General features: G+C 40.5%; 1 protein-coding gene across 2 annotated transcripts in view; it reads right to left on the bottom strand.

Moving 5' to 3' along the window:
- Positions 1-12,968, bottom strand: part of TDRD7 (tudor domain containing 7) — a 76,185-nt gene extending 63,217 nt beyond the window's left edge. For both annotated transcript variants that reach the window (XM_032418332.1, XM_032418334.1), the window contains exon 1: positions 12,812-12,968. The gene's annotated coding sequence lies outside the window, so the exon portion shown is untranslated. The remainder of the gene's footprint in view (positions 1-12,811) is intronic.
- Between the last annotated feature and the right edge of the window lie 607 nt (positions 12,969-13,575).

Below are 13,575 nucleotides of genomic sequence, written 5' to 3'. Positions count from 1 at the left end.
ATACACAATGTGCAGTATAATAGTATTTGAAAGGGGAATGTGATAAAGACATATATTGTAAACCTTATGGCAACCACTAAAAAATTTTAAAGAAGCATAATTAATAGGCCAGTAGTAAAGATAAAGCAGGATAAAAAGTTAAACCAAAAAGCAATTAGATGTACACCTGAAACTATATACTACTGTATGTAAACTATCCTGGAATTAAAAAAAAAAAGCAATTAGAAGTAAAAAAAAAAATTAGGCAAACACGGGGGGGCAGAAACAACAACCACCACAAAGAACAGATAACACAAATAGAAGACATGTGGCAAAATGGTAGATTTAAAGCCAACCACAGCAATAATTACATCAAATGTAAATGTTGAAAATATCTCAATAAAAATTTAGGATTGGTGGAGTGGATATAAAAGACTTACCTATACACTATATACGAGAAACAACATAGGTTCAAAGTAAAAAGACAGAAAAAGATATGCCATATTAATTAATACCAAAACAAGGAATATCACCCAGGATAAGGACAGACATTACATAATTAAGAAGTTAATTCATCAGAAAGATATAAGAATCCCAATGTGACTGCACCAAGTATCAGTGCTTCAAAACACATGAAGCAGAAACCAATAGAACTGAAAGAATAAGTATCTTCACAATTATTTGGAAAATTCAACACTTCTTTCTCAGTAATTGGCAGAACAAGTAAACAAGAAATCAGTAAGGATATAGAAGAGCTGATTAACAACATCAACCAAACTGACCTAACTGATATTTATAGAAGACTCTACCCCAATAATAGCAGAATACACATTCTTTTCAAGAGCACGTGGGGCATTCACCAAAACAGAATATATTCTGGGACTTAAGACAATCCTTGACCAATTTAGAATAGCTGAAATTATACAAAGAGTATCCCATGACCAGAAAAAAATTAAATTAGGTATCAGTAACAGAAAGATATGTGAACAATCCCTATGTATTTGCAGTTTAATGACATGTTTCTAAAACACCAAGGGTCAGAAAGGAAGCGTCCTTCAGAACAAAAACATCAGAAAATATTTTTAAATAAATGAAAACACAATGTACAGAGATTTGCTGGATGCCATTAAAACAATATTTAAAGGGAATTTTGTAGCATTATATGCCTATGTTAGAAAAGAAGAAAGGTCCCAATTCAGTGATCTAATCTACTATCTTGAGAAAAGAGAGCAAATTATACCAAAAGTAAGAAAAAGGAAGAAGTAATAAAAATGAGAGCAAAATTAATATCGAACTGATGAAACACATCAGTAATGAAATAGAAAAGTTAAAGAAAAAAATCATGAAACCAAAACTAGTTTTTTAAAAACATCAATAAAATTGATAAAGAAAAAAAGAGAGAAGACACAAATTATTATTAATGGGATTAAGGAACAGGCCATCAATACAGGTCATATAGCCATTAAAAAGCAAATATAATGAATAACTTACGCCAATAATTTTGGTCAGTTAGATGAAATGGAGTAAATTCATTGAAAGCCACAAATTCTAAAGCTTATTCAAGAAGATATAAATAACCTTAATATCCCTGTATCTGTTAGAGAAGTTGAATTTGTAGTTAAAAATCTTCACATATGGGGCGCCTGGGTGGCTCAGTGGTTAAGTGTCTGCCTTCGGCTCGGGTCATGATCCTGGGGTCCTGGGATCGAGCCCCGCATCGGGCTCCCTGCTCGGCAGGAAGCCTGCTTCTCCCTCCTCCACTCCCCCTGCTTGTGTTCCCTCTCTCGCTGTCTCTCTCTGTCAAATAAATAAATAAAATCTTTAAAAAAAAAAAAAAAAAATCTTCACATAAGGAAAACTCAAACCCAGATGATTTTATTGTCAATTCTACCAAAACTTCAAGAAAAAATAATGCTACTTCTACACAAACTCTTCCAAACAACACAGGGGAAGGGAATATTTCTAAACTCATTTTATGAGGCCAGCATTATGCTGATACTGAAACCAGAAAAAACATTATAAGAAAAGCACAAACCAACATCCCTCATTAACATAATTGCAAAAATTCCTAACAAAATATTAACAAACCAAATCTAACAATTTGTAAGAAGGATAACACATCATGATCAACTATGGTTTACTCTAGAAATGCAAGACTGGTTCAACATTCATAAATCAACCAATGTAACTAACTATATCAACAGACTAAAGGAGAAAAACCACATGATATCAATAGGTGAAGAAAAGACATTTGACAAAGTTCAAAATCATTTATGATAAGAACTCTCAGAAAATAAGAATAGAAGGGGACCTCCTCAACCTGATAAAGAATATCTGTGGAAAACCCACAGCTAACATAATATGTAACAAGAAAAGAATGAATGCTTTCTCCCTAAGATTGGTAAAAGGACAAGAATGTTCACTCTCTTCATTCCTATTCATTATCACACTGGAGGTCCTTGCCAGTGCAAAAAGACTGATTTCAAGACTTACTATAAAAGTATATTAATCAAAGTAATGTATTGTCAAAAGGACAGTCACATCAATGGAACAGAATACATAATCCAGAAATAGACCAACACATATATAGTCAACTGATTTTTGACAGTTACCAAAAAAATTCAATGGACAAAGTTCAAGACTGCTGTCTAGCTTGAAAAAGCTAAAACTGTAAAACGTCTAGAAAAAAACAAAGGAGTAAATCTTTGCAATCTTGGGTTTGGCTAAGATTTTATTTTAGAACACAGAAGAAAGAATTGACAAATTGGATCTCATCAAAATTTTAAATTTCTGCTCTTTTAAATTTAAATTTCTGTTGAGAAAATGAAAAGACAAGCCACAGACTGAAAGAATATATTTTCTTTTTTTTTGTTTCTTCTATTTTTTTTAAATTTTATTATGTTATGTTAGTCACCATACAATACATCATTAGTTTTTGATGTAGTGATCCACGATCCATTGTTTTCGTATAACACCCAGTGCTCCATGCAGTCCTAGCAACATATTTGTTGATTCATTATGCAATTCATTATGCAGTCCTAGCAACAGCAATCAGACAACAAAAAGAAATAAAAGGTATTCAAATTGGCAAAGAAGAAGTCAAACTCTCTCTTTTCACAGACGACATGATACTTTATGTGGAAAACCCAAAAGACTCCACCCCCAAATTACTAGAACTCATCCAGCAATTCAGTAATGTGGCAGGATACAAAATCAATGCACAGAAATCAGTTGCTTTCTTATACACTAACAACGCAATTGTAGAAGGAGAAATTAAAGAAACGATTCCATTTACAATAGCACCAAAAACCATAAGATACCTCGGAATAAACCTAACCAAAGAGGTAAAGGATCTATACTCTAGGAACTACAAAACACTCACGAAAGAAATTGAAGAAGACACAAAAAGATGGAAAAACATTCCATGCTCATGGATCGGAAGAATAAACATTGTTAAAATGTCTATGCTACCCAGAGCAATCTATACCTTCAATGCCATCCCGATCAAAATTCCAATGACATTTTTCAAAGTGCTGGAACAAACAATCCTAAAATTTGTATGGAATCAGAAAAGACCCCAAATCGCCAAGGAGATGTTGAAAAAGAATATATTTTCATAACACAACTGGTAAAGGACTGGTAACCAGTATATATAAACAGCACTCAAAACTCAATAAGAAAACAAAGAGCCCAATTTAAAATGTGCAAAATATTTGAACACATACTAAGTTTACTAAAGTAGAGATGTAGATGGCCAAAAAACACATTATTCTTTAGGGAAATGAAAATTAAATCTGCAATGAGGCATCACTACCCATCCATTAGAATAGCTTAAACTTCTAAAAACCAACAATATGAAGTGCTGATAAGAACGCAGAGCTACTAGAATTCTCATACATGTCTGGTGGGCTTGCAAAACAGTACTTTGAAAAAAAACAGCTTGGCAGTTTCTTATGAAGTAAGAAGCATATACTTATCATACAATCCAAAAAACTTACATGTATGTCATTACCCAAGAGAAATAATTACATATGTTCATACAAAAACCTGTAATTAAATATTTATAGTAGCTTTATTCATAATTACCACCAAATTAGAAACAATCCAAGTGTCTATCGGCAGGTCAATGAATCAACAAATATGGTACATCCATGTGGTGAAGTACTATTCAGCAATTAAAAGGAACAAACTATTGATACATAAAACTATATGGATGACTCTCACATTATGCTAAGTGGAAGAAGACAGACACAAAAGGCTATATGCTATATGATTCTATTTATGTAACATTCTGGAAAAGGCAAAACTATACGCATAGAAATTAGATCAGTGGTTGCCAAGGGATGGGAGTATAGGGAGGGGATGGACTACAGAGAAGGCACAGGGCAATTTGGGGGAGTGATGGAAATATTCTGTATCTTGATTGACAAACTATGTAAGTTTGTCAAAATCCATAGTAGTGTAAACCAAAAAAAGGTGACTTTTATTATATGTAAAGTATATATCAATAAGTCTGAGAGAAAGAAGTTCTTTCAAGTTGTGCCACTTTGCAGGCAACTCTCACCTTCTCATATACACTGTCCTGGCTCCTGGCAACCACTAATCTGCTTTCTGTCAGGACAGATCACTTTTGCCTGGTGTTCTTGAGTTTCATCCATGTTTCCCCATTTATCAGCAAATACTTCTTATACTATGATAAGCAATATTTCACTGTGTAGACATCCCACAATTTATTTATCCATCTGAATGTTGATAGGCATTTGGGTTGCTTCCAATTTGGGGGTATTATAAATAAGGCTGCTTTGAGTAGTATAAATCTTCGGGTAGACATATGTTTTTCTTTCTCTTGTGAGAATCCAAATTCTGAGATTTGGATTTTCTAAAAGTTTAATATACATAATAATTCTGGGAGCAAAGTATTCTCATTCTATAGATGAGAAAACCAAAGCTCAGAGAAGTTAAATAACCAAGATATGATAAGGTATATGGAAGCCACTCACAGGGATGGTACAGATTCCAAGTCAGTGAGATAGACAGGCACTCTAAAGAGTAAACAGAAAATTCATGGCAGCAAAAGATGACAGCTGCAGAGTCTCAGAACCTCCATTCCCTTTGGAGGGACACTTCAAGTGTGTTGGGTAGCAGCTCAGAGAGGATGGCTTTGGGACCTATATTTCAAGGTTGCCGGAAGTTAAATCTAAGGTGTAAATTCTGGCTCTTAAGTAGTACACTCTGATGTAAGAGACAGACTTTGATTTGTAATGGTTCCTGACTCAACAGTCAAAGATCACTGAACCTTTACCGCACAGTTATTTCTTCAAGTAGGAAAAACCATAATGGAGGCTGGCCAAGTTCTAATATGCAAGAGGAAAAACCAAAGGATAACCTACTAACCTCTCAGAGCAAAGCCTCCCCAACTTTTTTACCCCCACCTTCCCCACCTTCTTTCCTTCAAAACTGTCCCTCCAACCTGTTCATCTAGAGCTCTTCTGAGTAAAGTTGGACTTTGCATCTCTGTGTATCTGCAAATGGGCCTTGACTATGAATTATGGACATGTGATGTGTAGATATTATGCCAGGTGGTCAGCACACATGTAGGAATACACCCACTTGGGTGTGAGCAGTGTACCTGGATCTGTTTAGACTAGACTATGACATTTGGCTCTTCCCCAGTCAGAAGTACTATAAATTCCTGCTGAGAGTTTCAGTAGGAGGGACTTATCCTTCACCTTGAGAAGGAGTTTCTACTGCCTCCTCCTTCCCTTCTTTCTGGAAAGAGCATCTGTTCCATTACCACCTCTTCACTGTGGTCTACTTTTCCCCAGCTACATTAGTGGGTGGGCAGAAATCACTAATTTGTGGGAGTAAAAAAAAAAAAATTCTCATAAATCCATTCTACTCACTAATGGACATCCTATGACTAAAACATAATGGAACTCCAATATGATGCTGGCTCGAAAGGACAAGTCTAATCCCATCTTAGAAGCTAACCAGAGACTGGTTCTATAGGCTGCCCTATATGAAAGCCTTCTACTCCTTCCACCCTTGGGAGAATCACTTCAGACCACTTTCTCTGAAATGTCCCCTCTACCTTCCTAAATTCTGCTCTGAAAGAACTGCCTGCCAGCAAGGATCTCCCAAACATTAACAATTTGGGGGTGCTGCTAACTAGTAGTTGATATATTGATTTTGATTTGATCGTGGGGAGAGACGAGGGATTGCAGAAGGCTGTGTCCATGCCTCCTCTTGCCGGTGTCTCCAAGTTCAATATCACTGTGCAAAGAGCACTTATTTTCCCGGGACAAATCCTTTCTCCTGGGGCTCTGATCCCCTTCTCTGGAAAATGAAGCAACTCAGTATTAGTGGTTCTCAGCTCCTTACCACCATCACCACGTGATACATGAAGACAGACAGGCTGACATTCACAATTCCCCCACTCCTAACTATCTCCGGGGTGATCACTCTAGTCCACGCTAACAACATCTCTTGCCTGGATTGGGGTAACTGCCTCCTAGCTGGTCTTAGCTTCCACTTCATCTCTTAGAATCTATTCTCCACACAGGAGCCACACCGCTCCCTGCCTCAGCTCCTTTGGGTATTTGCTCAAAAGTCACCTTCTCAGCAAGGCCTTCCCTGGCCACCCTATCCAAAATCAGAACTGTTATGCTGGCTGTCCAGTGTTCCCTACACCCCTTCCCTACCTTATTTCACTCCTTCGCACTTATCACCACCCAGTATTCCTTATTATACCATCTGTTTCCCCAACTTGATTATGAGCTCCATGAAAGCTGGAATTTGTGAGGTTTTGTTCACTACTGAATCCCTAGTGCCTAGCCCACAACAAGAGCTCAATAAATACTGGATGAATGAATGAGAAATCCTCCATCTATCTAATACTCCTTTTCTACTTACTAAAATAGAGCATAATGCATGTGAGCTATTAAAGGAATCATCTTTAATTTACTTTATTAAAAAAACGACTTCCAGGGGTGCCTGGGTGGCTCAGTCGTTAAGAGTCTGCCTTCGGCTCAGGTCATGATCCCAGGGTCCTGGGATGGAGCCCCGCATCGGGCTCCCTGCTCTGCGGGAAGCCTGCTTCTCCCTCTTCTACTCCCCCGGCTTGTGTTCCCTCTCTCTCTGTCTCTCTCTCTGTCAAATAAATAAATAAATCTTAAAAAAAAAAAAAGACGACTTCCAAATTTTAATGATTGTTATTAACTAACTAAGACAGCCACTTATGTCACCAAGCTGTGGTTGAATCAGGTAGATTATTTCAAGGCCCTTTCACTCTGAGCTAGTGTTCTCAACGAGTAGGCCCAGGTCAGGGACACAGTGCTACCGTAAGTTCACACATCCCGATGAGCTGTAGGCACTGCCTGTACACTGGTAAGTATCTCACACTTACATGTATTCCTGTTTTTCAAACAGTGTGCATATACTGTTGGGATTCACAAACAAACTGATACTGATTTCACAAGAGCTTTCAGTAGCTATAAGTTTTTGGAGGGAAAGGTGGTCCCTTGGACTATGAGACTGAAGATCTCAAAGCTGGGGAGAAGCAGTTAAGCACAGTAAAGCCTGGGAGGGAAAATGAGACTGTACATCTTGTGCAGATGTAGGCGGGATTCTCATGCTTGTCAATTTCCTCCAGTTGGATTTGTGATTCCTACATTAACGTTATTACTTTGGGCAATGAACAAAAAGAAAGTTACAACTAGAGCTTTAAAAAAATCATTATTTTCTAATCTATATTGCTTTAAAATGCTCTAAATTTTAATTCCTTGATTGTCATGGCATTTTTTGAGATTTTCTGAAGATGGCAATTACACTCAATAACTTTTGGAAAAAGCATACAATACTTTCCTCTAACTGTAAAAATGAAGTTTATTATGTTGAATGTCATCCATTAGAAGCACAGGAGGAAGTTTATGGGAATTGCAACTCTGTGTCTCAATGGCAAACCTTTAGCCATCCTCCCCCCAAAAATTAAGCTTGGAAGTTTCTCTAAAGTGGCTCCCCAAATTTTTAAAGTTGCTATTTTGACCTTTCAACTCTTTCCCCTTTATTTCTACTTTCTGAAAGTGTTGTGAGAAATATCAATTCTGAGTTTAAGAAAACTCAAATTGCTTTTATTTTGAGAATGTTATGCAAGTCCTGGTGACCATAAGTTAGGCTAGGTTGAGAGAAATAAGGCTGGCTAGCTCTGTTTTAGACCACAGCTTCTCAGGTTAAAATTCTTAAGGGTTTCCTTAGACAATATAAGGTCTGCTTGAGCTGAATAAGAATCCTAAACAGCAAAGTAAAGTGGAGGGGGTCTGGGGAATTATTTAATCAGAGTACTTTTGACCTCAAAAACTAACTAAGGTCAGATAGCAAAGTCCTTAGGGAGGAAGAAAATGGCCACAACAAATTGCACTTGACATTCACTTCGTCTTGCTCTTTTTCCTCCTCCTTTCCTTGCCTCTCTTCTGAATGACAAGCATCAACAGTTATATGAGCTTAATAGGATACTTGGCATTCAGTAGTTACTTGCATTTCCTGGAAGCATTGTGTGGATGGGAAACTACCTATGAATATATGCATTAAATGTCTAAGAGCACAGTGAGACATTGGTATACTGGAGACATTTTTAGTACAGCATTAAATTTGAAATATCAGAATTTTCCCAGATTTTCTTATTTGCCTCATTAATATACTTACGAACTGGAAAGCTTGGTAAGAAAGCCACTGGATCTCCTCCAAGATTTCTCACTTAATTAGTAGACAAAAAGTCACTTACTGCTTTGGCAAAGGCTCGGGGAGCAGAGATTCCATGCTAGACCACAATCCCACAATGTTCCTGCATCCTGCCCAGCTTAGGAGAACAGCATAGGATGGTGGGCCCAACCTCAGAGTAGAGAGCTGAGAGAAGCATGGAATACTGGTGGGCACCTTCAGTCCGTCTCCTCCAAGCCCTTCAGTTTAATAATGAGGAAACTAAGGCCCAGAGCAATTACTCCAGGACTCATGTATTTTTATGGCCAGAACCACAAGATCCCAGGTCTTCTGGTTCCCAAACTTAGGACTTCCTTTTAGACAGCTGCTCCAAATGTCTAGAATTGGCTTCTGCAAGTAATTTGGACTTAGGGAACACTGACTTAGTGATCAGCCCTTAAAGTGGCATGAAACAGGGATCAACCACGTTCTGATTTAAGGGTATGCGCACCCGAATCCAAAAGAATCTTTAACTGTTGCAAATATTCAGTGGTGGCAATTGACATTTCCTTTTATCCTTTCACTCTGTCCTTTTTATTTTTACTACACAATAAATCACAGAGCACTCCAAAGTGCTAATAATGTACAAGAAGTGGGGCAAGGAGTAGGGGAAAGTAATAACTTTTAAGAAAGTGATATTTAATGATTTAAATAGCCTAACATAATTCTCACACTCAAAACTGTATTTTGGAAATTCACAGCTTTTCTCCTTAATATACCTGATAAACATCTTGAAAAAGTCTTATTCTGAAGAATGTGGTACAGTCTTTACCACTAAGCCTCCCTGACTCAGTCATTTACATGTTACGTGCTTCCCAGAGCCTGAGATTCCTCACTATCCATTAGCCCAGCTGGTCCAGCTCTCACCTGTGCTTTCTCTTCTCTACGTTTCTCTTTTCTCACCTATTTTCAACTGTACTATTTGGCTCATCTTCCTCAATGTCATAAATTTGAGTTGCAGAGTGGCACTAAACCCCAGAATAAATCTGAAGAATTATTAGGGTAAATTGAAATCACCGAGTAATCTCTCTTACCTTCTTTAGTCAGCTACACAATTTTTAGTACCTCCTTAGGGCAAATACTTGTGGTAATTGGCTGCCCTTTTACTTGAAGACACTATTTTAGCAACAAGCCAGGCCCTCAAAGTTCAGAATGTCTGTGCCAAAAAGATTTTAGATATTATCTAGTTTATCCCAAACCCCTCATTTTACAAATCAATAAACTGAGCCTAAGAGAGGGAAGATTTTGGTTAAGACCCTTCCAGGATGATTTCTCATCTTGCAACAGTTTAACATGTTTTCTTTCCAATTACAGTATAGTCTACTTGTTACCACCTGAATTACTCCTTTACCAAATCTTTTTAAAAAGAAAGGTAGTGGGGCGCCTGGGTGGCTCAGTGGTTAAGCGGCTGCCTTCAGCTCAGGTTATGATCCCAGGGTCCTGGGATCGAGCCCTGCGTCAAGCCCCGCATTGGGCTCCTTGCTCAGCGGGAAGCCTGCTTCTCCCTCTCCCACTCCCCCTGCTTATATTCCCTCTCTCTCTCTGTCTCTCTCTTTTTCAAATAAGTAAATAAAATCTTAAAAAAAAAATACTCATAAAAAGAAAGATACCTTCAGGTGATGATATATTTCCACAGGGTATCTTTAGGGAGCATTTATTGTTATTGTTATTATTATTATTATTGTAATTTCAAGCTCTAAACTGTATATGCATTACTAACTACATATTATGAATAAGTAAGGGCTTTCCATAAATCTGCATATTAGAGAAAAAACTCTTGAGATAATAAAGTGGCTTAGTTAGGATTTGGGATCTTAATCCTAGTTTTGCTACTAATTAGCTGTGACCCTTTGAGCGAGTCACTTCAGGTCTCTTTTTTTCATATGGAAGATAGGAAGATGGAAAAGATCTGTGATTCTAAACTTTCCTTGGAGTCCTTCAAGTTCTGAAGTGGGATCCAAAGATCTAATGGAAACCACAGGTTGGCTTCCTCCTGACAAAGCTGCACAGCTATAATATTGAGTTTGCTTTGGAGTCATTAGCTATCTTGTGCTGACCAGCAGTTCTAATTGGCATATATACACATCACAGCTAAAAATGACAAAATTGATTCCTTTTAAATAGTTTGAATGAAAAAATTTTAAAAAATACATTTGGCCAAAGAATGAATCTTTCAAAAGTGCAAAGACAGGAGTAGAGGGCAGAGAAAATAAGTTTTGCATAGAGAAAGAAAAACCAATTCACGTTAAGTATGAAATTACATTTCACGCAAGTACCAAGGAACTTGGGTCCTTAACTGTATTCATCTGCTGATCCTGAAAGTGCCCAGATGCAAAGCACTCTGTCAAATCTCGGTTCTTGAAAACAGCACTTGAACACAGAATAGGCACTTAGAGTTGGATTATAAAGTATTTTCCTTTAAATTCATGTTAAGTCTCCAACTAGATTACCTTGCACAGAGAATTTAAAGAGAAGTCCTTCAAGAAGTTTAAATCTCTTGGTACAAAACACAGTAGTTCATTCAGCCACGTTCAACCAATAAACCAATACACTTAAAAGGGCATTAGCGGGGATTATGTTCCATCTCCAGTGTACAGGGACCGAAGTCCCAAGGCACTGCCAACCGCTGCCTCACAGTCTCACTGTGTTTAGCTAGCAAAGAGGAAATCTGTGTGCCACCAAAGGGCCCTAGGCTGGGGCACAGGAGATGTGGATTCTAATGCAGCTGACCCAGGAGCAATTCTGTACCCAGCACAGTACTTTGCATGTAACCGATGCTCTGAAATGTCAATTAAGTGGAAATGGCAAAATCCCCACCACGTGCCACTTAATGTTATATTAGACGACTCCAAGAAACGGAAATCCAATTATGTAAAATACGGGAAGCTTGGGGAAAGGAAAAGAGTTAACATTTCTTGACCATTATTATAAACCAAAGGATTTACAATAGTTACCTCACAAAAGCTGTGTGGAATTATGTTAAACATTTCCATATGATACACAGAAAACGAGGCTCAAAAAAAGTAATTTATTCACGATCCACAATTAGTAAGAGGAGAAGCCCAGATTTCCAACCCAGGTCTGCAAAGCCCACACTATTTGCAGTATGCAACACCCACACATCAAGGCAGCTGAGGATGACTTAGAAATTTGGGTCTAAGTTTCGCTTCTGTCATTAGGTTGTTGCATATCACTAGGCAGAACGCTTTACTGCACTTTTTCCACCTGCACGATGGGGGGTGGGGGGGTTCACCCAGATCAGTTTGTTTTGTTTTGTAGGGCGGTTATCAGAATCCTTTTGGGCCAGTACTTTTTCTAATACAGGTATTTCCCTTTCTTGCTCTCTGAAACTATTTGGGACTGGTACTCTTTGGTTATAACCGGAAATATATTATACCCCGCAAGCGGAACGGAGCAGAAAAGTTGTGCGGGCTCCAAGCCCCCTCCCATTAACTTGAGGCTGAGCACCTGACCCTGTTGGATCGTGATCAAAGTTAAGAGACAACTCATTCATGAATTCATGTTTCCTTCCTAGCTGTATACCGGCCTGGGGCTCACGGTTCGAGACCCATGTATAGTATTTGTGCCTGCATTACCTGAGCGGCCTGCATGGGCTGGTCCACAGAGAGGCCCGTGCCTTTAAGGGACTGAAAGCTCACGGTGTAAAATACCGAGCTCAGACAGCCGGGGGCTCTGATATGCCCTGCTCCGGGCGGGCGGCTGTGGAACCACTTCCTGGTCAGCCTCTCCCGCCCCTCGTCCACACCCCCACTGCTGCATTTCCCCTGTTGCACTGAGTGTCCCGGCGGCGGGAGGGTCTGTCAGGCTCCGGGCGGACGCCCAGCCTGTCACCCAGCGGCCGGGGGAGGGGTCCCATCAGAGATTTAACACACAACGCTCTGGAACTCCAACTCCCCCCGGGGCATCCCCTGCGACTGCCGTGAAGAGGCCCCAGGCCCGTTCGAGTCCCGCCCGGGCCACTGTCCCGCTAGTGACCCAGGTGCGCCGCGCCCGCCCGAAACCTCGTCCGACGTCGCCCCGCACCTGTCGCGCCCGCAGCGGCAAGACCTGCGCTCACCTCGTCCCGGGGGCCCACGGCCCGTCCGCGCGCCTCTGGGCCCAGCTCCCGTCGCCGTCTCAGCCAGGGCCACAACCGCGGCCACCGCCCACTTTCGGTTTCCCCGCACGGCCGGAGCCGCCGCGGCGGCTCGGGAATCACCTCAAGCCCCCGCCCCGCCCCGCTCCGCCCCGCCCCGCTCCGCCCCGCCCCGAGGGCAGCCCGGCCTCGGCTCTGCGCACGCGCGGGCTCCCCGGCCGCGTCGGCCCACGCCGGCGTCCGCGCGTGGGAAGGGAAACCGACGCCGCCTAGCGGTTTCTGCGCGTGCCCACGCACGGGCCGACGGCGGAAGACGACTGCGGGGCGGGCTCAGGCGCGCCTCCTCGTGGACAACGCAAGTACGGGCGGGCTGCGAGGGCCCGGGACCCAGCAGGACCCAGCAAGACCTCGCCAGCACTTGTGCGCTCCTATGGCCGCCTTCGTTCAGTCGTCAGACATTTCATTCAACTCTTGCTCGTTCCTTTCGACAATTGCGGGGCAGTTACTTTTCGCTCTCCCAGACATCCACCTGGTCCGCTGTTTCCCTTAGGTTTTTTCGCAACCGTCACCTTTTCAAGGAGGGTGCCACTTTCAAAAATGTCAGTCCCCGATATTTTCTCTCTCCTCAGCTTTCTCTCTCTTAGCACCTATTGGGCACACTGTATGTATTTTACAAATCTTTTTCATTGTCTGATGTCCTCAAATTAAAGTTCTATGAGCATAGGGATCTTTGTCATGCTCTCCAG

Source organism: Phoca vitulina, unplaced genomic scaffold (genome assembly GCF_004348235.1).
Source record: "Phoca vitulina isolate PV1807 unplaced genomic scaffold, GSC_HSeal_1.0 scaffold21, whole genome shotgun sequence".
NCBI lineage: Eukaryota > Metazoa > Chordata > Mammalia > Carnivora > Phocidae > Phoca > Phoca vitulina.
This window is presented reverse-complemented; position numbering and strand designations above follow the sequence as displayed.